Source organism: Odocoileus virginianus, chromosome 21 (assembly GCF_023699985.2).
Source record: "Odocoileus virginianus isolate 20LAN1187 ecotype Illinois chromosome 21, Ovbor_1.2, whole genome shotgun sequence".
NCBI classification, from domain to species: domain Eukaryota; kingdom Metazoa; phylum Chordata; class Mammalia; order Artiodactyla; family Cervidae; genus Odocoileus; species Odocoileus virginianus.
The window spans coordinates 55,376,674-55,403,396 of NC_069694.1; the positions used below are offsets into that span (position 1 = coordinate 55,376,674).

The following is a 26,723-nucleotide window of genomic DNA, read 5'->3' on the forward strand; positions in this document are numbered from 1 at the left end:
TCATTTCCTTTCATGTGACCTAGATCTGCTATGAGACCTAGAGAAAGATCAGGACTTGTGATTTCTCTCCTGGGACAGTGATCTCTCTCTTCTCCTGTCTCTAGAAAGGGACCTGCTCCGGCTGCGGGAGAAGCTTCTCCGTCTTGGAGATCTGCGTGGAGGTGGAGGACTCCTCCTCCGATAATCATCTCAAGGGCGATGACCCCAAGAAGGAGGTGCGCCACGATTTCGACTTCCCTTTTCACCCTTCTTGGCAGCCACACAGTGTTCTCTCCCGTCTAGCTCCGGGACAGCATCAGCTGCATCTGGGGGATCTTCAGATTCAACAAAAGCAAAGCCAGGACGGTTTCTAGCAACCCACACACTTCAGAGTGGTCCATAATAGCCAAAAGCGGCTTCCAATTCAGTTCTGTTACCATTGTTTCCAAGATTATCTACAGTCTGATGGACAGGAATCACGATGCGTTTCGAGATCTTAGGTTAGAGATGCGGAGGTTCAAATCCACAGAACCTAAGCTAGGTCTTCCCGGTCCCCTCCCGCCCGCATTCCCGGATGAGCTCGCACACCCGACGTCCACAAAATGGCCTGCATTCTCTTTTTAAAACATTCTTTTCCATTATGGATTATCCCAGGAGACTGGCTATAGCTCCCTGTGGTGTACCATAGGACCTTGTTGTTTATCCATTCTAAATGTAATAGTTTGCATCTATCAACCCCGAATTCCCAGATCATCCCTGTCTCTTTTCTCCTCTCCCTTGCCAACCACAAGTCTGATCTCTCTGCCTATGAGTCTGTTTATGTTTTGTAGACAGGTTCATTTGTGCCATATTTGAGGTTCCACCTATTAGTGATATCATATGGTATTTGTCTTTCTCGTTCTAGTTTACATCACTTAGTATGATAATCTCTAGTTGAATCCTTGTTGTTGCAAATGGCATTATTTTCTTCCTTTTTATGGCTGAGTAGTTGTAAATATGTACCACATCTTCTTTATCAATTCATCCGTCATTGGACATTTTGGTTGTTTTCATGTTTTGGCTACTGTGAATAGTGCTGCTATCTTTTTGAGCTATAGTTTTGTCTGGATATATGCCACAGTATCTTTGAAACACAATAAAGCAAAGTGTAATGAGACAAGCTATGTCTGTACCAAGAATAACCTCATTAACACTTTTGAGAACAGAGTGAGATTTTACCAATTCAGACAACAGTAGCATCATAATTCATACACTGAAATTAAATTTACATTGATATTACATATTTTTTGGCATTCTCTGGCATTGCCTTCCTTTGGGTAATGAGTTTGAGTAAACTCCGGGAGTTGGTGATGGACAGGGAGGCCTGGCATGCTGTAGTCCATGCCAAGTCATGACTGAGCGACTGAACTGAACTGAACATATTTTTTACAAAAGAACATACTTTAGAAACTAAACATATAAACCTGGCTCCAAAGAGCATTATAGAATATTTACCTTTACCACCTCTATGTTGTTCAGCGCTTAGTTGTGTCCGACTCTTTGCAACCCCATGGACTGCAGCACGCCAGGTTTCCCTGCCCCTCACCATCTCCTGGAACCTGCTCAAACTCATGTCCATTGAGTCAGTGATGCCATCCAACCATTTCATCCTCTGTCATCCCCTTCTCCTCCTGCCTTCAGTCTTTCCCAGCATCAGGGTCTTTTCTAATAAGTCAGCTCTTCACATCAGGTGGCCAAAGTATTGGACCTTCAGCTTCAGCATCAGTCCTTCCAATGAATATTCAGGATTGATTTCCTTTAGGATGGACTGGTTTGATCTCCTTGCAGTCCAAGGGACTCTCAAGAGTCTTCTCCAGCACCACAGTTCAAAAGCATCAATTCTTTGGCACTCAGCCTTCTTTATGGTCCAACTCACATCCATACATGACTACTGGAAAAACCATAGCTTTGACTAGATAGACCTTTGTCAGTAAAGTAATGTCTCTGCTTTTTAATATGCTGTCTAGTTTTGACATAGCTTTTCTTCCAAGGAGCAAGTGTCTTTTAATTTCATGACTGCAGTCACCATCTGCAGTGATTTTGGAGCCCAAGAAAATGAAGTCTGTCACTGTTTCCATTGTTTTCCATCTATTTGCCATGAAGTGATGAAACTGGATGCCATGATTTTTATTTTTTGAATGTTGAGTTTTAAGCCACCTTTTCACTCTCCCTCATCAAGAGACTCTTTAGTTCCTCTTCTCTTTCTGCCATAAGGGTGGTGTCATCTGCATATCAGAGGTTATTGATATTTCTTCCAGCAATCTTGATTCTAATTTGTGCTTCATTCAGCTGGCATTTTGCATGATGTACTCTGCATATAAGTATAATAAGCAGGGTTACAATATACAGCCTTGATGTACTACTTTTCCAATTTGGAACCAGTCTGTTTTTCCATATCCAGTTCTAACTGTTGCTTCTTGACCTGCATACAGGTTTCTGAGGAGATAGGTAAGTTGGTCTGGTATTCCCATCTCTCTAAGAATTTTCCACAGTTTGTTGTGATCCATTCAATCAAAGGTTTTAGCATAGTCAATGAAGCAGAAGTAGATGTTTTTTTCTGGAATTCTCTTGCTTTTTCTGTGATCCAATGTATATTGGCAATTTGATCTCTGGTTCCTCTGCCTTTTCTAAATCCAGCTTGAACATCTGGAAATTCTCAGTTCACATACTGAGCTTGGAGAATTTTGAGGATTATTTTGCTAGCATGTGAAATGAGTGCAGTTGTGCAGTAATCACCTTTGTACAGACAGTTACGTGTTGGCAGTTACCTCTGAAGCTGGCCACAGTAAATATTCAATAATCGTTTGCTGTAAGAATAAACATCTTAAGTTGTAGTCACAGAGCAGCTTAATCCATTAATGAAGCAGTGGATCTTCTATAATCCTCTACTCAATCTTGTAGTTTGGTTATAAAAGTATGTTGTGGAGAATTAGACTATAAATCAGATGTTTTCACTACATCTAAATGCCTCCAGTAGGTTTGAATTAATGTTGCTTCTGTTGATAGAAATAAGGAAATTTTAAGAATAGGATAATAATCTATTGGCTATTTCACAAGTAATTCTTTTTTATTTTTTTACCTTTTCACCTCTAATACCTATTCTTCCCACACCCACACCCACTTTTGACAATCACCAATTTATTCTATATATCTATGAACTGTTATGTTTATTTTTTAGATTTCACATATAAAAGGGATTGTAGAATATTTGTCTCTGACTTATTTCACTTAGCATAATGCCCTAAAGGTCCATGCATGTTGTTGCAAATGGCAAGTTTTTTTTTTCATTTTTAAATTTGTTAAGCAATCTCAAAATACTTGACACACATATTTGTTTGTATATATTCACCACATCTTTACCCATTCACCCATCCATGTACAGTTAGGTTGTTCCCATATCTTGATGTGGTAAATAATGTTACAGTGAACTTGAAGTTATGCATCTTTCTGAATTAGTATTTTCATTTTCTTCTGATAATACCTAGAGGTGGAACTGCTGAATGGTATGGTAGTTATATTTTTAGTTTTTGAGAAAACTCCATACTGTGTTCCAAGTGACTGCACCAATTTGCATTCCCACCGACAGTTCAGAAGGGTTCCCTTTGCTTCACATCCTTGCCGACACTTGTTATTTCTTGTCTTTTGACAACAGCCATTCTAGGAGATGTGAGGAGATATCCTACTGTGGTTTTGATTTGCACTTCCCTGATGATTAAGGATGCTGAATATCTTTTCCTGTACCTGTTAGACATCTGTATGTCTTCTTTGGCAAAATCTATTTTTGATATTCTGTCCATTATTTAATCACATTTTTGTTTTTATTTTTTGGCTATTGAATTGTGTGAGCTCTTTACATTTCCTGAATATTAACTCCTTATCAGGTGATTTGGAAATATTTTCTCTCAGTCCATAGGTTGCCTATTCATTTTGTTTATGGTTTCATTTACTGTGTGGAAGCTTTTTAGTATGATGTAGTTATACTTATTTATTTTTGCTTTTGTTGCCTTTGCTTTAGGTGTCATTTAAAAAATTGTAGCCAAGACCTATGTCAAGGAGCTTATCACTTATATTTTCTTCTAGAAATTTTATGGCTTCAGGTCTTATATTCAAATCCTCAATCCATTTTGAGTTAATTTTTGTGTGTAGTACAAGATAGTAATCCAGTTTCATTCTTTAGTATTTGGCTGTCCAACTTTCCCAACAATATTTGTTGTAGAGACTGCCCTTTCTTCATTATATATTCTTGGTCCTTTATCATAAATCAATGGCCCCTGTGTGTTGGTCTGTTTCTGCAGCCTCTGTCTTGTCCCATTGATCTATGTATGTGTTTTTTCCCCAGTACCATGTTTTGATTTATAATGCTTTATATTGCAGTTTGAAATCAGGGAGCATGATGCCTTCAGCTTTTTTTTTTAATTTATTTATTTTTTAATTGAAGGATAATTGCTTTACAGAATTTTGTTGTTTTCTGTCAAACCTCAACCTGAATCAACCTTAGGTATACCTATATCCCCTCCCTTTTGAAACTCCCTCCCATCTTCCTCCCCATTCCACCCCTCTAGGTTGATACAGAGCCCCTGTTTGAGTTTCCTGAGACATACAGAAAATTCCCATTGGCTATCTATTTTACATATGGTAATGTAATTTTCCATGTTACTCTCTCCATACATCTCACCCTCTCCTCCCTTCTCCCCATGTCCATAAATCTATTCTCTATGTCTGTTTCTCCATTGCTGCCCTGTAAATAAATTCTTCAGTACCATTTTTTTAGATTCCATATATATGTCCTAGGATACAATATTTATCTTTCTCTTTCCGGTTTACTTTACTCTGTATAATAGTCTATAGGTTCATTCACCTCATTAAAACTGACTCAAATATGTTCCCTTTTTATGGCTGAGTAGTATTCCATTGTGTATATATACCACAATTTCTTTGTCCATTCATCTGTTGATGGATATCTAAGTTGCTTCCATGTTCTAGCTATTGTAAATAGTGCTACAAAGAACAATGGGATACCTGTGCCTTTTTCAATTTTGGTTTCCTTAGGGTATATGCCTAGGAGTGGGATTACTGGGTCATATGTTGCTTTTATTCCTAGATTTTAAGGAATCTCCATACTTTCTTCCATACTGACTATATCAATTTATATTCCAACCAACAGTGTAAGAGTGTTCCCTTTTCTCCACACCTTCTCCAGCATTTATTGTTTGTAGACTTTTTGATGATGGCCATTCTGACCAGTGTGAGGTGATATCTCATTATAGTTTTGATTTGCATTTTTCTAATAATGAGCAATGTTGAGCATCTTTTCATGTGTTTATTAGCTGTCTGTCTTCTTTGAAGAAATGTCTGTTAAGGTCTTTTTCCACTTTTTGATTGGGTTGGTTGTTTTTCTTGTATTGAGTTGTATGAGCTGTCTGTATATTTTGGAAATTAATCCTTTTCCAGTTGTTTCATTTGCTATTATTTTCTCCCATTCTGAGGGTTGTCTTTTCACCTTGCTTATAGTTTCCTTTGCTGTGCAAAAGCTTTTAAGTTTAATCAGGTCCCACTTGTTTACTTTTGTTTTTATTTCCATTACTGTAGGAGGTGGGTCATAGAGTATCTTGCTTTGATTTATGTCATTGAATGTTCTGTCTGTTTTCCTCTAGAAGTTCTATAGTTTCTGGTCTTGCATTTAGGTCTTAAATATATTTTGAATTTAGCTTTGTGTGTGGTGTTAGGAAGTGTTCTAATTTCGTTCTTTTACATGTAACTGTCCAGTTTTCCCATTTATTGAAGAGGCTGTCTTTTCCCCATTGTATATTCTTACCTCCTTTGTAAAAAATAAGGTACCCATAGGTGCGTAGGTTTATTTCTGGGCTTTCTATCTTGCTCCATTGGTCTATATTTCTGTTTTTGTGCCAGCACCACACTGTCTTGATGGATGTAGCTTTGTAGCATCATCTGAAGTCAGGAAGGTTGATTCCTCCAGCTCCATTCTTTCTGAAGACTGCTTTGGTTATTCGGGGTCTTTTGTGTTTCCATATGAATTGTGAAATTTTTTGTTCTAGTTCTGTGAAAAAGCCATTGGTAATTTGATAGAGATTACACTGAATCTATAGATTGCATTTGGTAGTATGGTCATTTTCACAATATTGATTCTTCCTACCCAGAAACATGGAATATCTCTCCATCTGTTTATGTCATCTTTGATTTCTTTCATTAGTGTCTTACAGCTTTCTGTGTACAGTTCTTTTGTCTCCTTAGGTAAGTTTATTCCTAGATATTTAATTCTTTTCATTGCACTGCTGAATAGGACTGATTCCTTAATTACTCTTTCGGGTTTTTCATTGTTAGCATATAGAAATACACTTTCTGTGGATTGATTTTGTATCCTGCAATTTTACTCAATTCACTGATTTTTTAATACTATCTTTAGGGTTTTCTATGTACAGTATAATGTTATCTACAAACAGTGAGAGCTTTACTTCTTCTTTTTTGACCTAGATTCTTTTTTTCTTTTTCTTCTCTGATTGCTATTGCTAGGACTTCAACCACTATGTTGACTAATAGTGGCGAAAGTGGACACCCTTGTCTTGTTCCTGATCTTAGGGGGAAAGCTTTCAGTTTTTCACCACTGAGAATAATGTTTGCTGTAGGCTTATCATATATGGCCTTTACTATGTTGAGGTAGGTTCCTGTCTATGCCCATTTTTTGAAGAGTTTTAATCATAAATGGGTGCTGAATTTTGTCAAAGGCTTTTTCTGCATCTATTGAGCTTATCATATGGTTTGTATTTTTCAGTTTGTTAATATTGTAGATCACATTAATTGGTTTGCATATATTGAAGAATCCTTGCATTCCTGGAATAAACCCAACTTGATCATGTTGTATGAGCTTTTTAATGTGTTGTTGAATTCTGTTTGCTAAAACTTTGCTGAGGGTTTTTGATTCTCTATTCATCAGTGATATTGGCCTGTAGTTTTCTTTTTTGTGTGTTGTCTTTGTCTGGTTTTGGTATCAGGGTGATGGTGGCCTCATAAAATGAGTTTCAAAGTGTTTCTTCCTCTCCAGTTTTTTGAAGGAGTTTTAGAAAGATGGCATTAGCTCTTCTCTGAATGTTGATAGAATACTCCTGTGAAGCCATCCTGTCCTAGGCTTTTGTTTTAGGGGGGAGATTTTTGATCACAGCTTCAAATTCAGTGCTTGTAACTGGGTTGTTCATAATTTCTATTTCTTCCTGTTCAGTCTTGGAAGATTGAACTCTTCTAAGAATCCATCCATTTCTTCCAGGCTATCCATTTTATTGCCATATAGTTGTTCATAATTGTCTTATAATCCTTTGTATTTCTGCATTGTCTGTTGTAACCTCTCCTTTTTCATTTCTAATTTTGTTCATTTGATTCTTCTCTGTTTCTTTCTTGATGAGTCTGGCCAAAGGTTTGTCAATTTTGTTTATCTTATTAAAAAACCAGCTTTTAGTTTTATTAATCTTTACTATTGTTTCTTTCATTTCTTTTTCATTTATTTCTGCTCAGATCTTTATGATTTCTTTCCTTCTGCTAACTTTGGGGTTTTTTTGTTCTTCTTTTTCCATTTGTTTTAGGTGCAAAGTGAGGTTGTCTATTTGATGTTTTTCTGTTTCTTGAAGTAGGATTGTATTCTCTCTTAGAACTGTTTTTGCTGCATCCCATAGGTTTTGAGTTGTCATGTTTTCATTGTTATTTGTTTCTAGAAGTTTTTTTATTTCCCTTTTGATTTCTTCAGTAACCTGTTGGTTATTTAGAAATGCATTGTTTACTCTCCATGTGTTTGTGTTTTTTAGTTTTTTTCTTGTAATTGATATCTAGTCTCATAGCATTGTGGTCAGAAAAGATGCTTGATATGATTTCAATTTTCTTAAATTTACTGAGATTTGATTTGTGACCTAAGATGTGGTCTATCCTGGAGAATGTTCCATGTGCACTTGGAAAGAAGTTGTATTCTCCTGCATTTGGATGGACTGTCCTGAAAATATCAGTGAGATCCATCTCATCTAATGTATCATTTAAGACTTGTGTTTCCTTATTAATTTTCTGTTTTGATCATCTGTCCATTGGTGTGAGTGGGGTGTGAAAGTCTCCTACTATTATTGTGTTACTGTCAATTTCTCCTTTTATATCTGTTAGTGCTTATCTTATGTATTGAGGTGCTCCTATGTTAAGTGCATAGATATTTACAATTGTTATATTTTCCTCTTGGATTGATACCTTGATCATTATGCAGTATCCTTCCTTATCTCTTGTAATATTCTTTATTTTAAGCTCTATTTTGTCTTATATGAAGATTGCTACTCCAGCTTTCTTTTGCTTCCATTTTCATGGAATATGTTTTTCCATCCACTCACTTTCAGTCTATATGTGTCTTTAGGTCTGAAGTGGGTTTCTTGTAGACAGCGTTTATATGGGTCCTGTTTTTTTATCCATTCAGCCAATCTGTGTCTTTTGGTTGGAGCATTTAATCCATTTACATTTAAAGTAATTATTTATATATATGTTCCTATTGCCATTTTCTCAATTGTTTGGGGTTTGATTTTGTAGATCTTTTTCCTTCTCTTGTATTTCTTGACTACACAAGTCCATTTAACATTTGTTGTAAAGCTGGTTTGGTGTTACTGAATTCTCTTAACTTTGCTTGTCTGAAAAGCTTTTGATTTCTCCATCAATTTTGAATGAGATCCTTTCCAGATAGAGTAATCTTGATTGTAGATTTTTCCCTTTCAATACTTTATATATATCCTGCCTTTCCCTTCTGGCCTGCAGAGTTTCTCCTGAAAGATCAGCTGTTAAACATATGGGGTCTCTCTTGTATGTTACTTGTGCTTTTCCCTTGTTGCTTTTGATATTCTTTATTTGTGTTTAATCTTTGTTAGTTTGATTAGTATGTGTCTTGTGGCATGTTTCTCCCTGTATGGGACTCTTTGTGCCTCTTGGACTTGATTGACTATTTCCTTTTCCATGTTGGGGAAATTTTCAACTATAGTCTCTTCAAAAATTTTCTCATACCCTTTCTTTTTCTCTTCTTCTGGGACCCCTATGATTCAAATGTTAGTGCATTTGATATTTGTCCTGGAGGTCTCTGAGACTATCCTCAGTTCTTTTCCTTCTTTTTACTTTATTCTGCTCTTCAGAAGCTATTTTCACCATTTTATCTGCCAGCTTACTGATTCATTCTTCCGCTTCAGATATCCTGCTACTGATTCCTTGTAGAGTATTTTTAATTTCAGTAATTGTGTTGTTTGTCTCTGTATGTTTATTCTTTAATTCTTCTAGGTCTTTGTTAATTGATTCTTGCATTTTCTCCATTATGTTTTCCAAGATTTTTTTTTTATCATCTTTACTATCATTATTCTAAATTCTTTTTCAAGTAGTTTGCCTATTTCCTCTTCATTTATTTGGACTTCTGTGTTTCTAGTTTGTTTATTCATTTGTGCAGTAATTCTCTGACTTTTCATTATTTTTTTTTCAACTTATTGTGTTTGAGATCTCCTTTTCCCAGGCTTCAAGGTTGAATTTTTTCTTCCTTTTGGTTTCTGCCTCGCTAAGATTGGTGCAGTGGTTTGTGTAAGCTTTGTATAGGGTGAGATTTATGCTAAGTTTTTTGTTTGGTTGGTTTTCCTCTGCTGGGTAAGGCTGAGTGAGGTGGTAATTAAGGCTGATAATTCTGTTTGTATTTTTGTTCTGTTTGTTCTTTGGATGAGGCATCCTGCACAGGGTGCTATTGGAGGTTGGATGATGCTGGGTCTTGTATTCAGTGGTTTCCTTTGTGTGACTTCTCACTATTTGATACTCCCTAGGGTTAATTCTCTGGTGTCTAGCATCTTGGAGTCAGCACTCCCAATCCAAAGGTTCAGGGCATGATCTCTGGTCAGAAATGAAATTCCACAAGTGGTTTGTTATGGCATTAAGTGAGATAAAAACACATACTCAAAAATGAGAAAGCAAAGATGAATCCCAGACTAATGGCAGTTTTACATAATCAGCAAATAATAATTAAAATCATGGACTATACACATATACAGATACATCCATAAGCAAAATCAAAACACTCCAACAAAAATAAAGTACAATAGAGTGACCTGGAGAACAAAGGAAACCAAAAATTATATCTATCAATTAAGAACAAAACTAACTAAAGCACAAACTGGAAAATAAAACTAAAGCAAGGTGCCAAGTTTGGAATAAAGCAATGAAAACAAAACTAACGTATGTTGAGAGGAAAGGTAAGAAAGAAAAGAAAGAAAGAATAGATATGAAAAGCTAAATAGAGATAGATAAAGAAGATTTATATACATTAAAGATAACTGCAAGGGGGAAAGAACAGTAGGAAAAGCAAGCAAAGTAATGTAGAAAAAATAATAATAGGTTTTAAAAAATTAGAAGAAAAAAGGAAGAGGAAAGGAAAAAAAAGAAAAACTCTACAGAACTGCAAAAGCCCAACATAGAGGCAGAGGTTTATAATAGCAGTAAAAAGTATGATTGGAAGAAAAAAAGAAAAATCTCAAAAGCTTAATTAGATTTCATTGTGCCAATAAAATCAACAACTACAACAGATGTTGGCAATTTGATCTCTGATTCCTCTGCTTTTTCTAAATCCAGTTTGAACATCTGGAAGTTCACAGTTCACATACTGTTGAAGCCTGGCTTGGAGAATTTTGAGCATTACTTTACTAGTATGTGAGATGAGTGTAATTGTGTGATAGTTTGAGCATTCTTTGGCATTGCCTTTCTTTGGGATTGGAATGAAAACTGACCTATTCCAGTCCTGTGGCCACTGCTGAGTTTTCCAAATTTGCTGGCATATTGAGTGTAGCACTTTCACAGCATCATCTTTTAGGATTTGAAACAGTTCAACTGGAACTCCATCACCTCCACTAGCTTTGTTCATAGTGATGCTTCCCAAGGCCCACCTGACTTTGCATTCCAGGATGTCTGGTTCTAGGTGAGTGATCACACCATTGTGGTTATCTGGATCATGAAGATCTTTTTTGTATTGTTCTTCCATGTATTCTTGCCACCTCTTCTTAATATCTTCTGCTTCTGTTAGGTCCCTACCATTTCTGTCATTTATTGAGCCCATCTTTGCATGAAAAGTTCCCTTGGTATCTCTAATTTTCTTGAAGAGATCTCAAGTCTTTCCCATTCTGTTGTTTTTGTCTATTTTGATCAAACACAGGCCCCCACATTGAAAGTGCGGAGTCTTAACCACTGGACTGCCAGGGAATTCCCTAGTTTTCAATATGTAAGCTTTTCACCTTCTTGGTTAAATTTATTCCTGAGAACTTTATTCTTTTTGATGTAATTATGAATGAGATTGTTTTCTTTATTTCTCTTTATGTTAGTTTATTTGTGTACAGGAACACACCAAATTTTTGCATATTGATTTTATATCCTGCAACTTTACTGATTTTGTTTACTGTCTCTAACAGTTTTTGATGGCATCTTAAGGGTTTTTTGCATATAATATCTGCAAGTGACAGGTTTACTTCTTCCTTTCCAATTTGGATGCCTTTTATTTCTTTTTCTCACCTAATTACTCTGTGTAGGATTTCCTATACTGTGTTGAAAATAACTGGTGACAGTGAACATCTTGTCTTGTTTCTCATCTTAGAGGAAAGACTTGCAGCTTTTCACCATTGAGTCTAATGTTAGCTGTGGCTTTGTCATGTACAGCCTTTATTATGTTGAGGTGCATTCCCTCTATTCTCATTTTGTTTAGAGATTGTTTTGTACATGGATGTTGACTTTTGTCAAATGCTTTTTTTGTTTGTTTCAGTTGAGATAATCGTAATTTTTATCCTTCATTTTGTTAATGTGGTGTATCACATTGACTTCATAGCAGATATTGAATGATACTTACATCCCTGGAAAAAATCCTACTTGATCATGGTGTATGATCCTTAAAATGTATTGTTGAAATCAGTTTGCTAATATTTTGTCGAGGATTTTTGCATCTACACCCATCAATAATGCTGTTGCTGCTAAGTCACTTCAGTCGTGTCTGACTCTGTGCAACGCCATAAGACAGCAGCTCACCAGGCTCCCCCGTCCCTGGGATTCTCCAGGCAAGAACCCTGGAGTGGGTTGCCATTTCCTTCTCCAATGCAAGAAAGTGAAAAGTGAAAGGGAAGTCACTCAGTCGTGTCCGACTCTTAGCGACCCCATGGACTGCAGCCCACCAGGCTCCTCCATCCATGGGATCTCCCAGGCAAGAGTACTGGAGTGGGGTGCCATTGCCTTCTCCGATCCATCAATAATATTGGCCTATAATTTCTTTTCTTTGATATCCTGTCTAGTGTTGGTATCAGGGTAATGCTGACCTCTTTAAATGAGTTTAAAAGAGTTCTCTTCTATTTTTGAAGAGTTTGAGAGGGATTGGTTTAATTCTCTTTTGAATGTTTGGTAGAATTCATCAGTGAAGTTTTAAACTTTTGTTTGCTGGGAGGTTTTTAATTACTGATTCAGTTTCATTAACAGTTAATTGGTCTGTTTAGATTTTCTCTTCCACCGTGATTCAGTCTTAATAGGTTGTATGGTTTTAGAAATTCTTCCATTTCTTCTAGGTTGTCCAATTTGTTGGCATGTAATTGTTCATAGTAGTCTCTTATGATCCTTTGTATTTCTGTGGAATCAGTTGTAATATCTCCCTTTCATTTCTGATTTTAGTTAGTCCTTTTTTTTCTTTACTTTTTGAATCTTAAGCATGTAAAAGTCTAGAAAGAAAACGTAGTTAGAGCTGTCTAATTCCAGTGGTAGCACAATGATAAGAGAATGTAGGAATTCCTGTAGCTCTGACCCACTCTAGGGTTGTTTTTTAGCTCCTATCTGTTCCTGAAGCTGTTTTACAAATGTGCCATTAAATTTATGACTTATCTTTTCAACAAATTCTCCCACTTGCTTAAGTTACCTTGAATTCATTTTGTTGCTTGCAGCAATACTTGTATTCATAATTTTCGCTATTTTAGAATATTTTCTTAGGATAGATTTGATAGCATTGGGATACTGGGTAAAATTTCTTGATGGTTTTCTGGCCTTTTATATAAATACCTTTTGTTGTGATTGCAGAGGCCAAACTAAATAGAAAAACTTTTCTTACTTCTGCAGTGATATGAACATTCTGATAACACAGGAAATGGCAAAAATAATTGCTTTCATTACAGTCTCTGCAATTTAGGACAAGAAAAGGGAATTATTTTTTTAATCATCTGCAAACATTTCTGTGATTAATAGGCAGCTATTGTTTTAACTTTTCTAATGAGATCATTGTAACTGGGTCCATTAGTAAGATGAGTTACCAATAAACCTAAGATGTTAGCTTCATACCAAAGACAGACTTGTGCATGTGCATGAATGTGTGGGGTGACTGTGTTGGGAGAGGTGAAGGGGGCCTGAAAAATGAAGGGTAGAGTGGGAAAGAGAGAGAAAAGAGATATAGTGGAAATGTACAGGCCATAGATACATTAACCAGTTTACCCCTCAGGCATGCATAAAATAAAGGCTTCAGTTCTGAGACTGATTGATGGTAATGATTCTTTCCAACCTAACTTGTTCCTTCTATAAATTTTAAAAAGTATTTTTCTGTTACTATGTATTTAAATTCATTACTCTGCTTTGAAGTTTCAGTTACCAATAGTGAATACAGTTGTGGATCTTAATAAACATTTGTTTAAAATCTATTCTAATTCCATTCCCTCATTTAACTTTGGGAACTTCTGTTAAACCCTATGACAAATGCCTAAGAGTTGCTGGGGGGAAAAAGCCAGACTAAATTTGACCCTGGCCATCTTATTATTTCTTTGTAGCCTTGCCCCTCCATAAAGACTAACGTTTATCTTTGAATCATTGAGAATTCTTAGCTTCAGAATTCTTACTTTTAGAAGACAAAGTACCCTTTGTCTGAGGGTAATTTTTATGGTGTGGGACATTTAACTTACTTACTAAGAATCAAGCAAATGAAGTCTGTATTAAATGAAAAACATATTTGTGACTTTCCATGAAGGTCAGGGCAACCACATTCTAAAATCATCAGCAATGCTGCTTGGTTTAAAGAGTTAGGTCTATTTCACATTTTTTAAGACAACATTTTTTAATTTACTTTGAAAGAAAAAGATACATGTTTTGTAATGTAGGCTTTGAGATTCACACTTCTTTTCTGTACAGACACAGCTCAAGATTTGACACACTCAGTATTTCAAGATATTATTTATATGTGTAATCTAAAAAATGACACAAATGAACATATCTATAAAACAAAACAGCTCACAAATACTTTGGATGATAATAAAAATATGACACTTGCAATTTTTTAAATTGGGCTTATTTACAAAATTTTCAATATTTTATATGTTATTTCTGTTGTATCATATCTGAAACAATCTTCACATTTTATTCACACAATAGTCATTCATTCAAATAAGGCATTAATTGAACACCTACTATATACAAGACAGTGAATAAAGCAGAGAATGAAAGAAATGACCTGCTCTTATGGTGCTAATACTCTAATGAAGGATGGAATTTAAAATAAAAACATATAAATATATTATAAACCGATTGATAGATGTTATAAAAAAATAAAGCAAGACAATAACAACAGTGATGACTATGCTATTGTGCAAAATTTGCTCAGGATCTTCATTGATACAGTTTATAGTCTTCTTCTGGAAATCAACATAACTTAAGGGTCAGCTAGTAATTCCAAGTGCCTAAATCCTTCAAAGAATCTACCATATCTAATATTTAATGCACACACACATTTCTTAGAAAAGAGATTTCATATGTGACCTGATGAACTATATATCAAAGCATAATGGTATTTGGTAATATATGAATAATGAAACCTGGTTAACCAAATAGGTTTACTTTTTGAAATCCTGAACGTCCTTTACCTGTAAGCAAACTGTGTTGTTAAAGTTTATTTTTAAATATGTATTTGAATCTCTGAATACATTTTCCCATAGAAACAATATTAAGTATAAAGATATGTATCCGAGCCTGTTATTCAGCTGAAGTACAGTTTATTGAAATAGTAGAAAATAATATTGCTTCCAACTACAGAAACTGAATAAAGTAGAAAATCTATATAAGAGAATCTGATTCTTTTTCTTGAAGGATGACACTGTAGAAAATTATGTTCATTAAGAGGAAAACAGAGAGAACATGAAGAGAATATTGAGGGGGCTAAAGGGCATGAAAACTTTAGAGGTTTCTGGAATTGGTTATTTTTTATGTATCATTGTATTTTAAAGTTATAATTTTCTTTAATTTCTAAGAAACCATGTCATTTAGCACTACTCATATTTAAGTCGTAATTAGACCTGACTCTTTTCCCCCTCTCACAAATTAAGAAGGGACAAAAAGAGGGTAGGACTTCTCTTAGTTTTAGAAATAATCAAAGAGGCAAAAAAAAGAAAAAAAAAAGCTTATTTATAAGAATATTATATTTTAGCTTTATTTAAAATTACATGGTTGGAAATAAACTCAATTTCCAATAGCAGGAAAATGGTAAAGAAATTTAGGCTTGGAATATAGTGAATCCACCAAAAGGAAAGTTTCTGAAGAATATGTAAAGAAATAGGGAAAAAAAATGTTCATTGGAGGATAAAAGCTAGTAACAAAACTGTATAATACTGTAAGATTTTTCTATAAACTTTTCAACCAAAAATTTGAAATTATTATCTCTGGGTGTAGAGTGATTGGTATTTTAAAGAGTTTTTTTTTGTATTTTTTTATTTCTATGATCTGCATTGTTGATTTTTCTATTTTTGAAGGTATTTTTCAGAGTCTGATTTGCATATGAGGAAAAGTAAATAAGGGAAGGGTTTTAGAATAACTGTTAAACATATTTTAAAGAATGAGTGGGGAAAATAATACACCTAAGAAAGAAACAACTGGAAAATATCTGTTTTTAGTTAATTCTTCCCTAAGTGAAAGAAACAGCCTGATGGTAAAGACTCTCTGGGCAGAAAGTCATGGTGGCCCCAGATTTCATGACCTTTGTAAGAGGCTCCTATGTTAAATTCCTCCTATTGAACCACATGGTGTGGACCCTTCCTGGTGCTTTTATTCTAAGAAGAAGTTCTAAGAAGCGGTACTCCCTCAATACCACAAATCTGAGTATGAACAAACACGCCTTGTTGAGCACTAATCTTGTTGATCACTTATCTTCTTGATCACTTATCTTGTTGATCACTTATCTGTGTCTGTCTCCCTCTGAACCCAAACCCAGCCCGCATGTGCCTTTGCTCAACGTCCCTTCCTTGCATCTGCCACCAGCCATCCCCAGCCAGCAACCAGTGGCCCCAGGGTGAAATCTGAGCTTAGATCAAAGGAGTTTGAATCTCTTTCACAAAGAAGATTGCGGAGGAAGAATCCTCACTTAAACGTTGTCCTAGACTCACAGACTTAGAGAACAGACTTATGGTTGCCAGGGGTCAGGATGCAGGGAAGGGATGGGTAGGGAGCTTGGGAAAAACATGTCCACACTACTATATTTAAAATGCTAACCAACAAGGTCCTGCTGTGTGGCACATGGAACTCTGCTCAATGTTATGTGGCAGCTTGGATGGAAGGGGAGTTGAGGGGAGAATGTGCTCAGTCATGTCCGACTCTATGCCACCCTTTGGACTGTAGCCCACCAGGCTCTTCTGTCCATGGGATTTTTTCAGGCAAGAATACTGGTGTGGGTTTCCATTTCCTCCTCCAGGGGATCTTCCCCATCCAGGATTGAACCCATGTCTCCTTTGTCTCCTGCATTGCAGGTAGATTCTTTACAACTGAGCCATTGAGAAAGCCCATGGATACATGTATATGGATGGCTGAGTCCCCTCACTGTTTACCTGAAAGTGTCACAACATTGTTAATCGGCTACACCCCAGTACAACATAGAAAGTTTTAAAAAAAAAAAAAGCTGTCCGAAACTTCACAATAAGAGCAGTATGCTCCAAAATACAGTGCCTGTTCTTACATCTATTGTCAGTGTTATAGGTAATCAGGACCATCTGATCTGGATTCTGTGTTTCTGCTGGGCAGCAAAAATTTTTACTGGCATTCTAACATTAAATGAGTACCACTGAATTGCAGGAATCAGAAGATAATTGTCATGAATTTCCTTGTATTTGAAGTTTCTTTAAATGAGCCTCAAGAAGAAGCAAACTTTTTTTTTTTAAATCATGTGGGTGGTTTCTAAAGAATGTCAAAGATTCAATAGATTGCTTTGTTCAAAACACAGATAGAAACATAGTTTCCCCTGTAATTCTTTCTCTTATTATCTTTCTAAATTGAAAAGAAAGAAAATACAATAGTAAAAATTAGTTAAAGATAAAAGTTTCAAAGCAGTGTGCTTCATCCTGTCCCACCAGTACACAGAGCATGAAGTTTTTCTCTTGGTGGACCAGGGTGAGAAAATAGGATTCACAGCCACCCTTAATCTAAAATACATTGCTGCCTCTAGGCTGTATCTTTCCTTTTATACTCCTTGTGGTGGAAAATCAACAATTACATTGATGTCAAAATGGTGTAGAACCAGATAGGATAATTTCCAGAATCAAAACGCCAAAAGTATATTTGCATCTTTGAACTAGAGTAAAGCAATAGTAAGTAGGCTTTGTCTCAGTGAACACAAGCAATAGAACCTCTACCTTGATAGAATGTTGATCTATGTAAAATGCAGATAAACAACAAGAGGCAGGCTGGACATCCATTGTCTCATCAGAGCTGCTGCCAATTATTTTAGAATTATAACTCTTTATAATTTCCCTCATGGTTTCTCAAACTTTAATTCACTGAAGACTGAACTGATTGTGTCAATAGCAAAACACTGTTAAATTGTGTTATCATAAACTTGGAGATTTTTTCCAAAGAACTTTCATTTTTATGTAGGCAGTTACATCTTCAGTTTAGTCATCCAGAAAACAGTATTTTCCTATTTTAATTTCCTGTGAGGTAGGTGCATTACTGTTCCAGTTTTACAGAAGAGGTTTGGAACAGGTCAGTGACTTAGTGAAGGTCCCATGGAAAGTGAAGGACCTACTGACCCTAGGGCCTGTGGAGGTTTATCTCCTGCTTCACTTTAGATGCTTACAGTGTTGCACCACTCTATTGTCCAGGTGGCAATTAAATCTTTTTAAAAACATATTTATTTGTCTTTATAATAAATTCCTAAAATGCAAAAGTAGAATTCAGAGGGCCCTCGCAGTTGAATTGCATAAAGCCCCATCACTCCAAGACAATTGTGGTTATGTTTTGCACATTTCCTTCCAGTGTCTTAGGACCTTATGTTTTTACATATCATATAGCAAAATATAATGAAGTCTGATTTTTCACTGTAAAAGCAATATAGAAAGTTAGAAAAGCTATAGTGTATAAAGAACAAATCAGCAAAAAATGCAAAATAATTGGGTTAGTGACAAGTAAAATTTTCTTGTGCGTGTGCTAAGTCCCTCCAGTTGTGTCCTTCTCTTTGAGAACCTATGGACTGTAGCCTATGAGGCTCCTCTGTCCATGAGATTCTCCAGGCAAGAATACTTGAGTGGGTTCCCATGCCCTCCTCAAGGGGATCTTCCCAACTCAGGGATCAAACCCACATTTCTTAAGTCTCCTGTATTGGTAGGCAGGTTCTTTACCACTAGCCCCACCTAGGAAGCCCAAATAAAATTTACTATCAACTGAAATTAACTTAATCAGTTTTATTAATTTCTAATTTGCTACATTTTCTTAACCACATTTAAAAGTTAATATATACATAAAATTAATCCTAACAGGCTGTAAAAGCCATATATAACTTTCCACAAAATTTTTTCCTGAATAGCAAAGAATTGCAACCACTTGAAAGATTGATCGAATTGTTTAAAATCTGTGAAATCATCTCATATAAATTGAGAAACATGTCACAAATCAATTTGTATTACAACTTTGTATATTAAAAGATATTGACTAGAGATAGAAAACAAAGGTAAAAAGGGAAAAACACTTTTATTGATCCAACCTCAGGACAGGTTACTACCACCAGTTTATAGTCTTTAAAGTTGTTATATACTGTTCCAAACAACACACTTAAAGGCAGTAGGATAGGTCTACTCTTATCTTAGAAAAAACCCTAGTGTTCTGAGAGGGTTAATAATATATTTTGAGAAAAAATAAGTAAGTAAGTAAGTACACATGGCCAAACACATTTGAGAAAGGGTGTATATTATAGTTTGCTCATCTGAGAAAGGGTATGTGTTACTGTTTCCTCCTGGAAACATATGAATAATAGCAGCATATTAAAGACTCTTAGAAATCAAGCATCAAGTGTAACTTTATTTCAGAATTTCTCACATTTATTTGAAAAAGAGATTCGTCTTTCCTCCGCCCCTCCAAATACTTATGAGTATCTCACAAGATGTCCTGAAGAATGTGCTTTGGAAAAGGCAGACAGATTAGTCATTACCTACTGAGGGTTTCATCCAGTTATCTTGGACACTGAAAGACTGAGCAGTTTGTGGATCATTGCTCTCAAATAACCTTGTCTCACCTGCAGTATAGTCTCCTACTGTCCACCCATTATTATTTTCAAGTGTCCTGTCCTGCTTGCCTATCACCTTCTGTGTTTGCTGCATTACTAGCATCCCTTAAAAACTGTTAAATCTAGACAGATATTGACATAATGATTCCAAATATAAATCATTATACTACTACTACTACTAGTAAAAAGTCTCCAGAGATTTTCCCTGAGTCTTCCCTACTCTTTGAAGGGCCATACAACTTACCATCTTTTATTCCTTCTTTCTGTATAAAAGAGGAGGTCTCACTGTGTTCTAAATTTAATCTTACCTCTAGAGACTGGGAAAGAAATGATTTCTTTTAAAAAATTTTAAAGCGTTAATTCAGAGCTTTCCAATCTGGTTGCTGGAGCAGAGTTGTTAAATGTGTAGGAAATAGCTCCCCCTTCAGCTCCAGGATGGTGGGGCAGGACTTACAGGGCAGGGAGTTGCCTCTGGCTTCAAGTGGCTTCACATAACTTTCACTGGGTGCTTTATAAATGTTATCATATTTTAATTTACCGAGGACTTCCCTGGTGGTTCAGGTGGTAAAGAAATCTGTATGCAATGTGGAAAATTCAGGTTCAGTCCCTGGGTTGGGAAGATCCCCTGGAGAAGGGCATGGCAACCCACTCCATTCCTGGAGAATTCCATGGACAGAGGAGCCTGGTGGGATACAATCCACGGGGTCACTGTCAGACACGACTGAGTGACTGACACACACAAGGCATGAAAAACATCTGAAAGAAGAACATTAATATGCTCAGAACTTTTGTACACTGACCTACTTTCCAGTTAGAAAAGAACATGAAATATTAAATAAGAATCACAAAATTGTGGAACAATAAGACATTCATAAGTATATATATATAAATATATACATCTATAACATTATTAGCAAACTTGTATAAAACAGTGGTTTTAGTTACCTGATAAAGAAAATGTGATGATTTAGAGAATATTGTGCCTAAGTTCTGGCAAAGCTTGTTATTATTAATCCCCCATTCTAGTAACTCCTAAGATTTCCCCTACATTGTAACGGAAAAATGAGGGACAATTTTTGACAAGCTCCAAAACATTTTAGTAGAGATATTTGCTATGATTAAGGAATATTATTTAAAATATTAATAATGAAAATCGTATTATGTCTAAAATGTGAGTGATAGGAAAAGATGGTTATATTTTCTATTTAACCAAGAAAAGCATGCATGAGGTTGGACCATCAAAAAGTAGTGCCTTTGAATATTTAGCACACAGAATTTAACCTTCGTTTAATTATATAGTTCATGTTGCTATGATTTATTAAGGACAATATGGACAAAAGTGACATAATGTCCAGAAGACTTTAAAGAGTTTTAAGATTAATACCGAGAATACCAAAGCAATTGAAAAATGCAACATGCTAAGCATGACAGAGCAGCATCTACAAGCTGTAATTTGTAGTATATTGTTCACACAAGAATTAATGATAGGGAAAATTTTATTGATGAATAAAAGGGTTAGTCAGTGAGTATGTGCAATGAGATAAAACCATTGAACAAAACAAACTGATGCTTTTTAAACTACTGCATGACAGATTACATGAAACGCAACAAAAGGCAAACTTTTCAGAGTACTTTGCATTTTCCAGATTTACAGAGCAATTCTCTCTGAATATTAAATAATCACATTTTCAAATTTCCACTCCTTTCCTAGACTGATTGATTGCTGGAGGCTAATTTCAAACTAATTTCTAACACTTTCAGTGGAGAAATATATTTAAAGCAAAGATTTATACTAGTCAGATATCCGTCTGTCTTCTACATAAGGCCATTCAAATCCTCCCAGAATCTGTTTTAAAATATGTGCATCCTTTTGCTGGGAACATTACTTACTCCTCTCCCAAGTTAGGACAGATGCTGATTATTCATGAGTCAGATGGCTCTCAAAAACACAGATTTCATTTTCTACTCTTATTATAAAGTCCATGAAATGCTCCTCTCGTTTTATTTCATTATTCTTTCCCCTTTGTCCTACCCATTCTCATTTACATTGTCCTTCCCATCAGAGATGTTTACATTAGTATATTCAATATATGTCCTTAGGCATCTGAAGCTCTAACCCTGAGAAATAATATTACTTTCTATGTGTGTGTTTTGAGTGTACATAAATTGTTTTGCCATATATAATTCATTCTATATTTCTAAGATCTGTCCATATTGCTATAACTTAAAATGATTACCTACTTACTGCTGTACTGTATTTCACTGCATGTATTTATCACATATTCTGATAATCCATTTCCCTAGGGACAGATATCAAGGCTTCTTATAACTTTCTGCTAACACAAATAAGGCAATGACATTATCCTCATAAATGTCCCCTATTAAGGGGACACTTGTACACAGTGTAAACCCAGATGAAGTAATGATATGTATACAGACTATATGGATAGTTAATTTCACTCAATATTATCAGTTTACTCTCCCAAGAGTGCATAAAGTTTCTCATGACTCCTCATTCTAACCAACATTTAGTATTAGCTGACTTTTAAATTTTTCCCAATACTGCCGCTGCTGCTAAGTCGCTTCAGTCGTGTCCGACTCTGTGCGACCCCTTAGACGGCAGCCCACCAGACTCCCCCGTCCATGAGATTTTCCAGGCAAGAGTACTGCAGTGGGTTGCCAGTTCCTCCTCCGTTTCCCAGTACTAGGTTGGCTTAATTTGAATTTCTCTGACTTCATATGAAGTTAAACATCTCTTCATGTTCATGTTGGCTATTTAGACTACTTCTTCGATGAATAATCTAGTTTTACTCCTTGTCGAATTTTTGTTTCCTTGAAGATATTAGTAGTTCTTTATATATTCTATTTGTTAATAATCATTTTTCAGTTTTAAATTTTGAAAACATCTTTTAATCTTCCACTAGCTTGTTAAGTTTGTCTATTACATCCTCTTTGTATAGAAATCTTTCATTTTAATATGAATTAAAATGAAAGATTTCTGTATTAAGTTATATGTGAATTAAAATTCATATACCACCTACTCTTTTTGGCTGTGCTGGGTCTTCTTTGCGGTGCTCAGACTTCTCACTGTGGTGTGGCAGCCCAAGGGTTTAGTTGTCTTGTGCATGTGGGATCCTAGTTCCTCGACCAGGGATCACACCCAAGTCCCCTGCATTGGAAGGCAGATTCTTAACCTCTGGACCACCAGGGAAGCTCCTCACTTATTCTTTTTTTTTTTTTCCAATTATTTTTATTAGTTGGAGGCTAATTACTTTACAATATTGTAGTGGTTTTTGCCATACATTGACATGAATCAGCCATGGATTTACATGTGTTCCCCATCCTGAACCCCCCTCCCATCTCCCTCCTCATCCCATCCCTCTGGGTCATCCCAGTGCACCAGCCCCAAGCACTTGTCTCATGCATCCAACCTGGACTGGAGATCTGTTTCACACTTGATAATATACATGGTTCAACTTATTCTTAAAGTTTACAAATTTTTAGTCTTGTCTAAACATCCTTTCCTATCTTAAAGTTTACAAATTTTTAGTCTTGTCTAAACATCCTTTCCTATCCCAAGTTCACAAAGACAGCCTCATATATTTTATTACTTTATATATTGCCTTTTATAGTTAGGTTTTTAATATATTTGGAATTAATTCTGTAAGAATCTAAATATACTTTTACCTATATATTGAGTCATTTACTAAATAATCCCTCTTTTTTGATTTGTGATGCTGATTTCTGCTACCTTCTCATATATAACAGGCACTTTTTCATTCCTTTTCTATTTGTTGCATCTATTTTTTTAAATCTGTTTCTGTACTAGTACCATGCTGTTTTTATTGCTTTGGTTTTATAAAATATCTTAATATATCCAATAAAACAAATTCCCTTTCTTTAGTCCATTATTCTTCCATTCACAGAAACTATTTTTCTGTTTTCTCACAAAACCCTGCTAAAATTTTCATCAAAACTGCATTGAATTTATAAGTTCATTTATGGAGAATGATATTTTTTGACAGTGTAGTTTTTCCCATCCATGAACATGTTACTTTTCTCTTTTTACCTAAATCTTATTTTATGTAATTTAATAAAATTTATAAAGTACTTTATAAAGGATTAGTACTTCTTCATTAGGTTATCTTATGTACTTTGTAGTTTTTGTTGCTAATGTAAATGAAGTCATATTCTCCATGCTTATTTCTGGTTGGTTGCTGCTGATGCAGAAAAGTGTCTTGATATTTACATTAAATATAAATAGATTAGTATAAGTAAAATATTTATATAGTTTCTTATATAGTACTTAGTATATACTTACATATTACTTAGTATGTTGCCTATTATTGATCTTGCACCTATGCGATCTTTCTGAACTCTATTAGTTCTAATAGTTTGTCTATTGATTCAGTTAGGTCTTCTAATAAAAGATCTAATGATCTATAGTGACAGAGTAATTTATTCTACCCAATCCTTATACCTCCTGTTTTTTTCTTGTCTTATTATATTGGCCAAAATCTCCTCACTATGGGAGCTGTAATAACAAGTCTCTCTTCCCTGGTCCTAATCATAACATGTCATAATTTTTTTCATAGGTTTTTGTTAAAAGCTTTTATTAAGTTAAATTTTCTCTAATTCCTAATTTTTTAACACTTAAAAATATCATAAATAGGTTTTAAACTTTACCAAATGTTAATTATGCTTATGTTGAAGTAATTTTTTTCCCTATAGGTCATTAATGAGCTAAATTGTATTGATAACTTTTCTGGTGATGAACCCCCTTACATTTCTGAAATGAAATTGACATCACCGTGTTTTGTTTATAAAAACACTCTGAACTCAACTAATATTTATTTAGGATTTCATATTTTGTTCATAGCGAAATGGGCTAATAGATTCTTTTGTTGTCATTTCCCAATCCATTACTGATCTGAAGATTATAATTAAAGTTAATTAACTTGAATTGAGACCTAAAATGAAGTGCACTGCTTTCCCTCATTTTCTTTTTTCCGGACCACTTTATATCAACTGGAATTATCTTTACTTTGAAAGTTCTGAAACTCAAAATACTATCTGATCCTGTGGATTTATTTTTCAATCTCATTCTAACTCTTGTAACATGCAGAAACTGAAATCTACTTGTTTCAAATTCTCTGACAGTTTTCTGAATGTGATTTAAGGTCTGGTAATAAGATTCACTTGTGGGAGATTTTGATTCAGTCTCAAAATCTGAATTGAGATTGAATCAAAGAGTCATGTGGAAACAGGGTACAGTGCATTCATTTTTTTTCTTCCAGTTTTATTGGGATATAATTGACATGGTGGTGGTTCAGTCACTAAGTCATGTCCAGCTCTAGCAACCCCATGGACTGTAGCCTGCCAGGCTCCTCTGTCCATGGGGTTCTCCAGGCAAGAATGCTGGAGTGGGTTGCTATTTCCTTCTCCAGGGAATCTTCCCTACCCAGGAATCAAACCCAGGTCTGCTGCATTGCAGGCAGATTCTTTACCAACAAGGGAAACCCATAATTGACATACAACACTGTATAAGTTTAAGGTGTACAGCATAATGATTCAACATAGATACGTTCATGAAATGATTATCACAGTAAGTATAGTGAACACCCATCATCTCATATAGATATAAAAGTAAAGAGAGAAAAAAATGTTTTCCTTGTGAGGAGAAGCCTTAGGATTTATTCTTTTAACAATTTCTATATATAACATATATACATATGTTTCATATATAACATATAGCAATGTTAATTATTTTTATCATGTTGTGCTTTACATCTCTAGTACTGATTTTATCTTATAACTGTAACTTTGTACATTTGTTTTTATCGTATAGATTTTGGCAGCGGTGGTGGTAAAGTCAGAAGTGCGGGCAGCAAATTCCTGATCATAACCGTGGCCACAGTTCTTTTGTTTATTCCTGGTGGGTTTTGGAAATCGTTCTTGAAAGCTCAGCTGTAGTCTGTTTCATCAGTCTTTTTAACAATTCTGTGATTTATATATTCTTTAAAAAATCCTTTGGAGAGTATCCTAACTACTTAACTATTTACTTAACTAAAATTAGAAACTTGACCATAAATTTTAGACTGGAGTCCTGATGAATAATTAGAAATCTCTTTCATGATTAATGCATTATCCAAGTTTTCTATTTCTTCTCAGGCAAATTTCTTCCTGAAAATTTATTTTTCATTTAGATGTTAGAAAAAATTCTTTCTTTATTCTTATTTTCGGCTGTGCTGGTCCTTCGATAGGCTTCTCTCCAGTTGCGGGGCTCCGGCTCCTCACTGTGGCACCCTGCCTTGTAGCAGCGCATGGACTCGGGCCAGGGCTCCAGGAGCTGCGGCGCGCGGGCTGGGTGCTCGTGGACCCCTGGCTCTAAAGCTCAGGCTCAACGCTTGCGGCGCGTGGGCTTCGTGGCCCCAGGGCACGTGGGATCCTCCGCATCGCGGATCAAGCCCGCGTCTCCTGCGCTGGCAGGCGAGTTTTACCACTGAGCCACCACGGACGCACGCCCGCCTGTAGACTGTTTGATGTTACTGTTACACAGTTCATCGTTTCTGTTATTTTTAAATCTCAATCATTTCAATAGTTAATTTTCTTTTGGGGGTTGTTTTAATTAATAGTCTTTTATTTGGTTGATCAGCTTTGTCAGATATTTGTGTTCAATACTTTATCTCTTCAGAAATAAGGTTTTGATTGTCATCTCTATTGATTTCTTTCTTTCTTATTGACTTTTCCTTATTTGTATTATCTCCTCCCATCCTGTTTCTATGTTTATTCTGCTGTTTCCTTTTCTAGTTCTTTGAGTTTAATGCTTGTTTTATTTTTCTCAGTTATTTTAAAACTGTTTTTTAAAACTGTTATATATGTTATATATAACATTAATTATAATATTAATCATATAACATCATAATATTAATATATAACATTATAATAACATAACATTTTATATATATCAACATATATATAAACAAACATAACATATAGCATATTAATATATAAAATTATAATATTAATTATAACAAGTACTTGTTAATATATAATATAATATAAATTATATGTATTGCATAATATATATTAAATAATATATACATTATGTATTATTATATATACTATGAATGTATGTGTTATTATATTAATATTACATTATATTAAATATAAAATA

General features: G+C 35.1%; 1 pseudogene; it reads right to left on the bottom strand.

Annotated features, from left to right (window-relative positions):
* LOC139030255 (serine/arginine-rich splicing factor 3 pseudogene) lies at positions 1–25,871 on the bottom strand (annotated as a pseudogene).
* Between the last annotated feature and the right edge of the window lie 852 nt (positions 25,872–26,723).